Source organism: Nanorana parkeri, unplaced genomic scaffold (assembly GCF_000935625.1).
Source record: "Nanorana parkeri isolate BGI_ZX_2015 unplaced genomic scaffold, ASM93562v1 scaffold1066, whole genome shotgun sequence".
In the NCBI taxonomy this organism is placed as follows: domain Eukaryota; kingdom Metazoa; phylum Chordata; class Amphibia; order Anura; family Dicroglossidae; genus Nanorana; species Nanorana parkeri.
In genome coordinates, this window is record NW_017307334.1 from 99,394 (window position 1) to 113,221 (window position 13,828).

Consider the following 13,828-nt stretch of genomic DNA (forward strand, 5'->3'; position numbering starts at 1 on the left):
CCCACCACCGACCCCACCCCCCCCCCCCCCGCACACACACACACACACAGCAGAACACCCCTTATATCAGAGCCCCCCTTTCATATCAGAATTCCTCCTTTTACATCAGAGTTCCCCATTCACATCAGAGTCCTGCCATCACAAAATGTTTAGGCATTCTGAGGAAACCAGAAGGCACCCTGGTTGAGAAAGGCTGGTATAGAGCACCTTCTTTCACAGTTAAAGTCACTTTAATACCCATATTTTATACATAAAGTAGTCCATTGTCTTGTATCCACCCTTTTATTAGCAGTATCATGTGGTATTTACTGACATTCTGAGAAGTATAGGGGATATCCAATCTTTAGGTTTTGAGAAATCACGGTATTATTTATAGAGGCCAGTTTTACAGTTGTCCTTTGTACAGCATACAATAAAGGAAGCTGGGAGATCCCCTGGGGCATTTGTAAAATTTTACTAAAAAAGAAAGCCAAGCACTTATTATAGAATTATGTAGCCTTCACATAAATGCTTTAGCTATGAAAGCATGGATTAATCAGTTTTAAAAAAACAATGTGCTAATATACCGTAGAGAAAAATCCCCACAGGACACATGTCATATGCATGGTAGCATGGTACTGAAATAAAAAAAGGCAAGCCTTTAAAGCTGAACTCAATGTGGACAGCTAAATACACTATGGTGAATACATAACCAGAGGGTTTATATCCCTGTATACTACACTGCAGCTAAGCAATACACCTGGTCCAGGGCCCACCCTGTGATTGGGCAGTGAAGGAGCAGAATACTGGGGCTCTATTTACCTGTATGACTGTTCATATGTACATTGTGTCAGGGCTGTCTTTAATATTGATTGGACCCTGGGCAAACAATTTCATGGAGAGACAGACGGGAGAGGAGGAGGGGAGACAGACGGGAGAGAAAGAGGAGAGACAGACGGGAGAGAAAGAGGAGAGACAGACGGGAGAGAAAGAGGAGAGACAGACGGGAGAGAAAGAGGAGAGACAGATGGGAGAGAAAGAGGAGAGACACACGGGAGAGAAAGAGGAGAGGCAGCCAGGAGAAAGAACAATGAGAGACAGCCAGGAGAGAGAGCCAGGAGAGAGACAGGATATTCAATATCCTGGTGGGAAGCTGTGCGGAGTCTCAGGAGGACTATATGGGGTCTCAGACGGGCTGTGCAGGTATCGGTATCGGTGCAGTAGCATCCCTAGTGAATTATAAATGTGCAATGCATTTTATAGACCAACTACACATGCAATCTAATAATAATCTACATGTGAAATAAATATATAAGTATGCAGAATCACCCTATGGTGAATAAATACATTATATAGTGGAAAAATACCTAATATGTATTTATTCACCATAGGGTGAGTCTGCGTATTTATATATTTCTGTATTTATTTCACATGTAGATGATCATTAGATTGCATATGTAGTTTGTCTCTATAGCGCAGTGCATGTTTATAATTCACGTTTTTTAGGTTTTCAAATTTTTCAAATTTTCTTTAAAAACTCTAAATCCTGCTTCAGAAGCATAGATTGAACTAGAGAAGCAATATCAGGAACCTGCTCTGCATATGTATCTGTTGCATACATAAACGGTGGCATATTTGGGCACTAAAGGTCCAGAGAGGGGAGGCAGGAGGGCACACAGTGGGGGTGACATCTCAGGGCACGGTGTGGGCTCCCAGCAGGGCCCCAGACAACACAGGAGAGCAGAGTATGGAGAGCAGGGGGTGGGGCCGAGTTGCTAGTGGGCGGAGCCCAGAGCCACGTCTGTGTACAAAGACCTGCATGTGTTTATCTTATGTGGGCTGAAGGGGCAGCTGCTTTGGGCCCCACAACAATGATTTGGCAGTGGGCAGCTGCCCCTTTTGCCCTGTGTTAAAGACGGCCCTGCATTGTGTAAAGCAATAGAGCCCTGATTGTCTCACAATGTTGCTTCTTCACTCAATCTTAATGCAGCTGTGCAGAGGATGACAAGAGACTGATGCCAAAGCGGATTTAGGTACGTATTCTATTTTAAGGTAAAATACATTTAACTGTTTAATGATCAGATAACTAGCTGAAAGGGTGTTTTTAATCTATGCCTGGAGTTCAGGTTTAAAAAAGTTATATATGACAGTGTATGTAAACTCAGTCACTAAACCCTCATACAGGGTTGGGCTCAGGTTTGGACCAAACACAGTTGAAACCTGAGCTACTTCGTACCCAGAAGGAAGCTCCTTCTGCTGCTGCCCAACCAGCTGCGGCCAGGGAATGCTCTGCCCGCAGCTGCACGTATGCAGGGGCCGGATGCTGTGACGTTGTTGACATTTTATGGCCACATGACTCTATAATGTAAATGACGTCAGCACAAGCATTCTGCCCCTTTGTTCAGGTACTTCCTGTTATAAGGTAATAGCAGTAGCTATGTAGTCTTGTAGCTATTTCAGCATACATTACACAGACATAGATCACTGTTGTCAACATCAGGAAATCTGCACTGAAAAATGCCATGCAGCAATTGCAGCAGTGCACGTGTGTATACAGAAAGTGGCTACAAAGATCTTGCAGGTGATCAGTAGCACTGAGATTCATCAAAGCATCAAAAGGTGTAAACATATATTTTATTTAAAAAATGCAATTGTGTATCATACATGTTTCTTTAGCAAACTAGAGTTTACATCTACTTTAATTGCCAGGAAGCTGTACCCTAGACCATTCCCCTGCCTCCTTACTTCCTAATTGTAAGGTATTCCTAGAAGAGCCATTTATTCACAGAAAGCTAATCTTCAAAGTAAGGATATATACCCTAAAAACAGAAAGATGAGGGCATCATGCTAACAGTATTCACTGATTGGATGAAACAACTAACAGAGAATGGTGTATGTAGCCGGGCTACTGTTAAAGGATAACTAAACCCAAGAACAAAAATGTAACATATTGCATCCCTTAGATGATGATGATGGCTGTATTCATTTCTAATTTTCAGGTTAAGAACATTTTTAGCAAGTACAGGAAACATCGCACAAAAGCAGAAAACACATCTAAGAACTGATAAGCTGCAATATATTAAATATTTGTTTTCGGGATTAGATATGCTTTAAGTTTATATTTTAAATTGGTCTTTTGAGGAGTTTTCTGCAGAGTCTGGCACAGGCATTGTCAAAATTCTCGGATTCCATGGGACTTTGTGCTACAAGTCAAAGACAAAAAAAGGAAAAAAAGAGGAAAAAGAACCTTCCAGAGCTTCTGATTTTCTCAATGCTGGCAACATTACAAAATTTAAAGGCTTTTTACATATTGTTTCAGTGTACCGTTTGTAAGAAATTGCATCATTCTAAGCAAATTTGCTTTAACCACTTGAGTCCCCAGGCCTGTCCCTACCTTAATTCTCTTGAGTCCCAGAGTGTTTTTTTGTGTTTTGTTGATGTCCTGGATCCACACATTATATCTTTTAGGTTTGTAGTCTAACTTAACGTATTATACATATTTTTCAATGGGACACAAAGGGATTTAATTTGGCAGCAAATGTGGATATATATATTTATTTTCTTGTTCTCTTTATTGGGAATAAATAGTAAAAAATTACAAAACCAATGTATTTCCTTGTAAATTTTTGCATCACAACATCTGTTTTAATTTGTGTAAATATTTACTCCAAAATTTCTATGATTAAAATGAAATCACATTAGCTTGACTTTTATGTTATGTAATGGAAAAGAAAGGATTAACGTGAACGTATGAATTTAAGATCTATAGCGGTGATCTATTGCTGCAGACAGGGGATGGACTGCATTATAACAGCTCTGTCCTGGCCTCTGTGCTCAGATTAAGTTCTGTGATGTCATTTGTGATTTCACTATACTCCCAAAGTAAACACTCTGCTGGATTTGAATTCTCCAATTCAGCCCACTTTCCAGTTCAGATATGTTGACCTAGATTGTTCACTTCTCCTGCCTTCTCCAATCTCTTCACCCTTTTGTGAATAACCCTGTATATCTTGGCCTTGAAAGTCAGCAATCTCATAGACACCCAATATGGCTGCAGATAATCTACAGTGTCTAAGCACCTTCATCTCAAAAGGAAGCAAGATGACAAGTGATTATACTGGTGTTAAAGCTGCCTGTGTAGTAGACTGCACTGCTAAAAATCTAACATAAAAAAAACACAAAGGAAGTGACAAGAAACAATAAAGAAAACATTATGTAACAATCTGCAGGAAAAAAAATTAATTCTCAATTATCGGCTGGTTAAAACTCTTTTGTGTGCACAACTAATATTTGTAATCATGTAGATTTAAAGTCGATGTAAATCCTAACTGGATGGCATTTAATATAAAAATATTGTTTTTATATTTTTTGCATCTCACTGCTGCTAATCTCCTCTAGCCACTTCCTGTTTACATGCACTCACTTATGGCCGGACAGGAGACTTACAGGAGCGGGAGACTCTAGAGACTGGCGCTGCCGTTGCAAGTCCTGAGATCCGCTTTGCACGTGCGGCTGGGACCAGCACGACAACGCTGTCACTGGAGATCAAAGGGAGTTCAGTACACAATCTCCCTTTGATCTCCTCTGCTGTGTATTACATCACTTCCTGCATTCAGTGTCACTCCCTGGTTACAGATCCCGGAGAGAAGCTGATGAAGCAGATCACTGATAACACTAAACTGATGAGCGGTAAAAGCTTTTAAAGCGTCGCCTATGGCCAATTTTGGGTGTGGTCGTTTTCTACGATTTCTCGGGCGCGCGCAATTTTAAAGCTTGACATGATTGGTGTCTAGTTACCCGACATGACCCAGTCCTTTATATTTTACCAAAAAATTGGGGTGATAATAAATGTTTCATAACATTTCATAGGGAAACAGATTTTTTTCAAAATTTAGGGTGCTTTTTTGTTATATAGTAAAAAATAAAGTGGTGATTAAATACCACCAAAAGAAAGCACTATCTGTCCCCAAACAATGGTATACAATTCATTTCAGTACAGCGTTGCATGACACAATAAATGTCATTCAAAGTACAGAAGCACTGAATACTGAAAAATTGCCTGGCCAGGAAGGGGGTGAAACACCATGGTCTATAAGTGGTTAATGATGGTGACATCAGTGGCCATGTCCCCACATTGAGGAGAACATGGCCATTTATTGAAAGCACATGTGAGAGGGAGACATGATTGTAGAGTAATTTTTAGATGGGGACAAAACATTGTCACCTTAAAACAGGATGTGCTTAAACAAATATGTTTGTGGCAGGCTTAGCAGGTATTATTTTAATTAAAGTTGCAGGTTTAAAAAGATTGAAAATGGCTTTTAAAAAATACATTAACACAGCATTTCTCAAACTTTTCACAGCACCCATTAAAAGTACGCAAAATCTGGAGGCGCCCCAGTCTAAAATGTAAAAACGTACAAAATGCTCCCCACAATTCATACAAGACCCTTATCCTGAATAAATGTCTGGTATGGATTCTAAGGGTGAACCCTACTTGAGTCATACACAATTCCTCATTTAGACATATATAGTGATTTTGGATAAATTGATTCTCCAGTCAGATAAATTGGCAAATTTTTGCATTTGAAATGTATTCATGTTTTTGAGTCAGCAATTCATTATTCATAATAGCTTGGATGTCTGAATTGACTAATTCTCCCCAGATGAGACAAATCTGCTTGCAATATTCTGGGGAATCCAAAATGAGCTAATCAGCGATTCTCCTGATGATATGATCACTATGCATACATGTAAAATATAGTTGTATACATTTTTAGAAAACTGACATAGCAACATTAATATGCTATCACGATAAACTTGACCGGTTTTTTTTCAGATTGTAGTTATTCTGATTGTGAGTCAATAATGTCAATAATAAAGCAATCTTCAAAAATCACCTTCTCCCACTGCTTAGAGTAAATTTATTCTAAAACTACTAATACTTATATGTGATTCATGTAACAACATTTGTCACCGAGTAACATGACAACTAAAAACATTGACATAAATATATCAAACCACCTATCATGGCACTCAGCCATGTAAAACTTAAAAAACCTAACTTCAGTTAAAATCTTTTTTTTTAAATAGCCAAGGTCATGTTAAAATAAAAAATGCAGCTTTGGCACCTTTTCCACAGCTTTGTTTCTTGCAAAACAAGCCCCACATGGCTCGGCATCCTTTTCTAGGTTCAGTAACACCTGGTGTCACTCAACCCTCTATTTGTGAGCTCACAGTACAATGCTACAGGGAATAGTTTTGGCATAATTCAGGACCACCCACTGCTGGACAAGAAGGACTCATGTGAGCACATCATGTGAATAGTTAGAAGAGAGTTGAAAAGGGTTAAATATGCTATTTAAAAAAACAAATTATTGAATTGGGGTATGTGGGCGTGCTCCAAGGGAGGACTGCCTGCCTCAACTAAAGTCAGACTTTTAATAATTTATAATTAGTATCATGAATTATGTTTAATACTAAAGCCACCATTTTAAAGTTTGACTGTTATCTTCAAACCATAAGAAAAGACAAAATATATACTTTACGGGGTAACTAAAGAGAATAACAAAAGCATTCCTTAATATGGTCATCTAACAGTAAAAGTAGTACAGACCCCAAGCATGCAAACACAATGGGGGGAATTTATCAAAATTGGAAAAGACAGAATCTGGAACAGTTATCCATAGTAACCAATCAGCTTCTCTCTCCAGTTAAGCTTTCAATATGAAAAATAGAAGCTGATCGGTTGCTATGGGTTACTGCTCCAGATTTTTTCTCCCCCACTTTTGATAAATTCCCCTTCAATGCACTTCTCATGCAAATTTATTTTATAAAGTTGCAGTTATAGAATGCCACACATGAGCATAGATGTGAATGTGTTTTCATGTACAAGTATAGCATCATGAATATAAATAAGAACATTGTTTAATTTAATTTTTTTTAAGTTTAAACTGTAAGGATTATAAATTAATATGAAATAGGTCACATAAAATATATAGGGTCTTGAATCAATAATATATTTTAAAGGGTAAGTCAAAAACTTTTTTTCATTGTGGGGGATGATTGGCACTTCTGTCAGGTTTTAACTGCTATCTGGGGATTCATTCGAGAGATTTCCCAACACTTCCTGTCCTCCTGACAATGGATTCACCAGACAGGAAGTGAGGGAAAAATCAGCAACAGGGATAGAAATACAAATCTGAATGGGGGTTGTAGCCTTCTCCTGCTCTACTAAAAAAAAAAAATTGTATTTCTGTATGTGTTGCTGGTGGAGAGTTGTCCTCATTCCTCACCTATTAAAATGTTGTCAGGAAGACAGGAAATGAGGGAAAAGCTCTCTAACAGAGCCCTGGATATCAGGCATCTGACAGGGGTTTTTACCCACTTCCATTCCATCCAAATCTAGATAAAAAGTTTTATTCACAAAAGGGTGAAAAGTTTGGAGAAGGCAGGAGAAGTGAACAATCTAGGCCAAAATAGCTGATTTGGAAAAATTCTCCAATTCAGCTCACTTTCCAGTTCAGCTATGTTGTCCTAGATTATTCACTTCTCCTGCCTTCTCCAAACTCTTTATTCTTTTGTGAATAACCCTGTTAGACTTGACAATTTAAGTACCACAACAAAGTTGCCAACATTTAATATGTACAATGAAAAATATAACAGTCTGAGCTTCATTAAATACTGGATATATCATTTCATTAGAAAAATATAGGAAACATATTTGTTTTAAGAATAGCTGTAAATATTCAATACATTAAATTTGAGATCCTAATTTCCTTTCTTCTTTTATTCAACTGAGACACTTCAAAAGCCTAAATATAATTTTTTTAAATAAATCCTTAAATGTATTTAAACATTAGTATACTCAATAAAACTATTATGAATTCCTGGGTTAGTTTCTAGTGAGATAATACAGGCTTGGACCTTGGAATGGCAAATCATGCTGATTTATGCCATTTACATATATATATATATATATATATATGGTCCTGAGTAAATTTGTATGTGAGTAGGTACACTTCCATCATAAAGTAAATGTGATAAAATTATTAAGCAGTTAAGAAAATGCTCGACTGCAGTGATGCCTATTTTGGGCTTAGGAAGCCATATTCATACAGTTGTCTAAATGAATTTACATTAGATTGCAAACTCTTGAAATCCTACAAGTGGTAGAGTATGCCTTAATAAGACTTTAATGTCCCTTCCCTACCTTACTTTTCATTTCATCTTATTTGTTGTGTGCCTTCCTCTGTCTCTTGTCTGTAATTAGAGGTCACACTTACATAGTACGTAAGTCCTCAGATTTGTTATGCGCATATAGAAGGTAAAAAATAAATAAAGATCTTTTCATCTATTTACTCAGTGAGTGCCATAGAAAGGACCAACAGATATTTCTATTATTTTGAATGACTACTACATTTTCATGTTTTAAAGTCAATTACATTAACCATATAGAATAATCTTACCTTTGCTGAAAACTTTCACAAGGTTTGTCTGTATCGGTAGCCTTGCCTGTGTAAATTTCAGAAGAAAAATACGTTTTCCTGCCTTAAGAGGAAGTAGATAACTGAATATTTCCGTAGTAGAAGCAGAAGAGTTTTGCAGCTTGCTCTTACTCAGTAACCGAGGGTGTAACTCTTCTTACAAAACCGAAACAAATTCTCACAGTCACCAAAAAACAGTTGTCAGGGGTATATGACTATCATACAAGAAATTGTAATCAGACTTCTTAAAATATTCAAGTAGTGTTTCCCAGGACAAAAAGGTTAAAAAGGCCAAAGCTAAACAAACTGTCCTAACGTGTACATAAATCTGAACAATTAGCTTCTCTTTTATGCTTCTTTTTGGTCTGTTAAATATACCATTGAAAGAGTTTTTTTTATATCTTTTCATTAAGTGCAAAAATGCATTTGTGCAATGTTAAATAATTCGTCCTCCCAGATGTCACATTGGAACTACAGAATAATTAGCCTTTTTGTTATGGAGATGGGAGAGTAGGTGAGTCTGAGTAGTTTAGCAAAGGAAAACTGGTCAGGCCTGACAACACTAAGGGGTTATTCACTAAGCTACTGAAGGCAGCCGAGTAAATAACCGAGCCGGAGGGAAGTGAGCCGAACGCCGGCTGGCTTCGGTGAGCCCAAGGATTAGCCAATGCTTCGGCTTAATCCTTCAGCTCCTTTGTAAATAACCCTCTAAGTCATCAAAAATGCTGTGTGTTGCCACACCACAACAGGACTTGATTGCATTTTTGGCAAAATAACAGGTTCTTCTGTTTTTGTATATAGAGACACCCACCATGTGACCTTTAAAAAGTTTTTTATAAAAAATAAAACGCCCTAAAAATGGTACACAGTGAACATGCATCATCAATCACATCGTCCGGTGATGTAGATCATCATCAATCATGATGAACAATGCCCACTGAAAGAAAAAACGCACATCCATGGCCACTCACCAAATAACAGCTCCCCAACCTGTCATCTGCAAAGTTAGAGAAGAGGCGGTGCAAGCATCCACTGCTTCCTTTGCAACTGTTGACAGCATGAAGTTGTCATATACAGTATATTAGCGGTAAAAATATCAGTATTACATTTAATGTTCGGCTTCCAACAAACAGAGTAAATATTCAAGGGTCTATTCACGAAGCAGCCGAAGGATCTAGCCGTAGCTTCGGCTGATCCTTCGGCTAGCTTCGGCCCCAGGACCCCTTCGGTTCAGTAGATAGAATTTCAATTTGCAATAGCCAATAGCAAACTAGCATTGCACCCGCCCTCTGCTGCAGTTCTCCATCAGGTCCACCTGATTGACAGCAGCAGAGGGCGGGTACAATAGCTAGTTTGCTATTGGCTATTGCAAATTGAAATAGCCAATAGGAATCTAGCAATGCATTCCTATGGCCAAAAATATATATTTTCTTTTTCTATTAACAAAAAGTCAAAGCAGTGTTTCTCACCTTAGAGGCCGGGAGCGAGATGCTCCCGGAGTGCCCGGGAGAGTTTTTTTCGTTTTTTTGACGGCAGCAGAACCGCCGGACAATAGAAAACAGTTGGGCGGAGCTAGCTGTCATTGCTAGCTCCGCACAATCGTTTTCTATTTATTTTTTTATACTTTTTTCACTATTTTTCTGCTCGGTACCACAGAGGGACCAAGCAGAACAGCCGAGCCTAATGCCGCTCTGCGGCATTCGGCTATTCACTCACTGCTGTTCGGCATCTATAAGAATAGATCGAACAGCAGCCTGTAGCCTGCCGGAGGTTCGGCTTAGCCGATCCAGATGTTGGATCGGCTGAGTCGAACTCCTTCTGCACTTCGGGTCGGCCGAACATGCTGAGCATGTTCAGCCGACCCGAAGCCACCTGATGTACGGCTGATTTCACCCGATATACGGCTGAAATCAGCCGTACCATCCTGAAGTGAATAGCCGAACAGCGTTCGGCTCACTTCACTTCAGATTGGTCATTCACTCGGCTAGCTATGGCAGCTTAGTGAATAGACTCCTGAGTGTTAATTCAGCAGAGATGTATTTCTTTAGAGGAAAGGTCTATTTTAATTAGTTCAATAGTGAGATGTTGTGTTGGTCTTTAACTGAATAATCATTTTTCATCATCAATCATTTTTAGGTGTGTTGAACCTATTGTCACTCGGGATGCACCGATAAATCGGCTGCCGAAACATATCGGCCGAAAATTGCACTTTTGGCTAAATGCCGAAAGTGCAATTTTTCTGCCGATACAGCGGCGCATCGTTCTTTCTGTACTCCCCGCTGGGCGCTGCTCTGTGTCCCAGTGGGGAGGAGAGAAAGTGTGGCAGCCCGCCGAGCGCTGCGGGAGGAGAGCGCTGTGAGCGCCCGGCGTCTCTCCTCCACCGCACTGCTCAGCCTCCTGTCACAGTCCGGCTGAGCGGTGTGTGGGCAGAGACAGCCATCGCTATCACAGGAGGCTGAGCTCTCCTCCCTGCACAGCTCGCTCAGCCTCCTGTGACAGCATGTCAAGAAGGAGAGCAAGTGCAAACACTCAGTGATCAGTGATCGCTAAGTATTTGTAAATAATTGAGGACATGGTATGGTTACTATAGCCTCATTTATGAATGAATGGGAAGTGATCTACATCGCCTCCTGTTCATTCATGATTGTGGTTATAGTAAACACACAATGTCCTCATGTTATGAATGAACAGGAACACTCATAGAAGATTCCTATTCATTGATAACTGGAGATGCAGAAAAAGAGATTGAGGACTTTGTGTCCTCAATCTCTTTTTCTATTTTGAAAGGGAAATATCAGGGGTCTGTTTAGACCCCTAATATTTCCCTGAAGCCCCTAAAAGTAAAGTAAAAAAAAAAAAAAATTATTAAGAAATTAGTTAATAAATAAAAATAAATATAAAAACATGAAACATTTTTTTTTAAATAAATGAAGATAATATTTAAAAAAAATTGAAAAAATTAAAATAAAAAACATTTTCGGTTTCGGTTTTCGGCCTGACAATTTTCTTTATTTCGGTTTCGGTTTTGAAATTTCCATTTCGGTGCACCTCTAATTGTCACTATTCAACAATTCATTATATCAAAGTACAGGCAGTCCACGGGTTACGGACGTCCGACTTACGGACAATCCGTACTTACAAACCGGGGTCTACAGTTCTCCTTAATGTACCGGCAGCTGCCGGCACATTTAGGAGAACTGTGGCTGCAGTGGCCTGTGTCCCTTCAAATCTCCGCTGCTCTCAGCGCCTGTGTTCGCGGAGGCAGCAGGGACACAGACTGCTGCATTCCTCTGCTGCCCCCGTACCTCCGCTGATGTCCGGGGTCCTCTTCCGCCGATCCGTTGGCTTCCCCGGTCCGGACCATCCTCCGCTTTCCTGGTACGGACGATCCTCCGCTTTCCTGGTATGGCCCCGGCTCCTTTCCCCCGGCCCCCCTGCTTCCTCTTCATTGCAGGCTGGGAGCCATACCCAGCCTGCTATTGGATATTGTAAAATACAATAACCAATAGCAAGCAGGCTATTGCACCCGCCGACTGCCTGCTGTCAATCAGCATGGGAAGACCTGATAGAGAACTTTCTTCTTCAGGCCCCTCCTCTGCTGATTGACAGCAGGCAGTGGGCAGATGCAATAGCCAGCCTGCTATTGGCTATTGCAATTTGAAATATCCAATAGCAGGCTGGCTATTGCTCCCAGCATTAAAATAAAAAAGTGTTAAAAAATACAATTAAAAAGGACAAAAAATTTTTTTAAAAAGTTAAATAAATAAAAATTTAAAATGCAAACAAAAAAAATAAAGTATATAAAATAAAATAAAAAATAGAAAAAAACTTTTTTTGGTGTGTCATTTTAAATGAAATTTGTTTAAAATTATATTATAATCTTCTGAACAACAGGAACAGACAGCAAAACAAATGTGACCCTTCCCTATGCTATCCAAAGCTAAAAAATGTTTTTTTGGCTGGAGGTACACTTATGGAACAGGTACAATTTACCTGTTCCGACTTACATACAAATTCAACTTAAGTAAAAACCTAAAGTCCCTATCTTGTATGTAACCCGGGGACTGCCTGTATATTATTTTAAGGTTATGAGTGCTTCTATACAGTAACTAATGATTACTTTTAGCCAATTTATTACAAGCTACAATATGGCATAAAAGAAGTAAAACAATTCATATAGTGAAAGGCATTGGTAAGTCAGTTGACCCAGACTGAAAGGGAACACAACATTTAAAAAGTCTACATCTCTGTATTCTACTCATCCCTCTATGGTGGTAGGGGCATAGTTTACCCTGTGTGCTGCAAATGCACCGCTTCTGCCACCTCTCGTACAGCTAATACCACCGCTGTCCAGCAAACTATCATAGAGGAATTGGCTGAATTATTTGAGCACACCACCAGGAATTAATTTTACCACATATGCTTCTGGTATGCTTCTGGTTTGCAGCCTCTAACTGTATCAAGTGTGGTAAATCTACCAGTTATTTTGGTTACCACATGTATAAGGAGACACATGACTGTTCACCACAAGGCACTGTCGCAGCAGCGCATGAATGATGCCTGTCAGAAGCATCCTTTTTCCCACTCCTCCCTTTCCACCTCTTCTGCCACTCCACAAGAATCCAACATCGGCGACCTCAAAAGATATGCAAGGCTGTAGGAAGGGTAAGATGAGTGAGGCACCTGGTACCCAGTGGAGGGTAAGAGGTTGGGGGGTGCATTGGGATTTGGATGCAGTGCGGATTGGCTCACATTACCATCTCACTCACGTGCAGCTCAGCTGCTTATTGGCTGGTTCCCAGGTGTGGCTAGAGTTGAGAGTGGCTGTAGTGCTGATCGCCTCAGTTTACCATAGAGACAACCAGAGGACACATACGTAGCACCGATGCATATTGGCTGGTTCCCAGGAGGGGAGGAGTTGAGGGCGGCTGCAGTGCTGATTGCCTCACTTAATGGGTGATGCACAGAGTTCCCAGCTGGCAATTTGCTGTCAGCTAATGCTGCTTAAAGCCAGCTGAAAACTCCAGACACCAGCCAGTGAAGCATCACACCTTTGACCCTCACATGACACCTGCCTCTGTACCCCGCACATGGAGCTAAAAAGTGCTAAGAGATAGCAAGGAAGACTTTGGGATGAAGGAGACCTGGGAGTTGACGAAATATGTAATTGAGAGAATTTTCTGCCATAAACTGCTCTATTCCCTCATGAAGTAAGCAATTGGTATCCTGTACGTGTAGTTAGCACTTGAATTCTTTATAATGTTTGGCAAGATATAAAAGTACAAATGCACTGATCTGGATCACAAGAGGAACGTTAATGCTAATGCATTGGAAGTATTTTCTGCCATAACCTGCTCTATCCC

General features: G+C 39.9%; 1 protein-coding gene across 1 annotated transcript in view; it reads right to left on the minus strand.

The window, feature by feature from the left end:
* The window catches only part of CD53 (CD53 molecule), a 33,487-nt gene extending 24,953 nt beyond the window's left edge, over positions 1–8,534 (minus strand). Inside the window, exon 1 of the mRNA XM_018567574.1 lies at positions 8,448–8,534. The gene's annotated coding sequence lies outside the window, so the exon portion shown is untranslated. The remainder of the gene's footprint in view (positions 1–8,447) is intronic.
* Between the last annotated feature and the right edge of the window lie 5,294 nt (positions 8,535–13,828).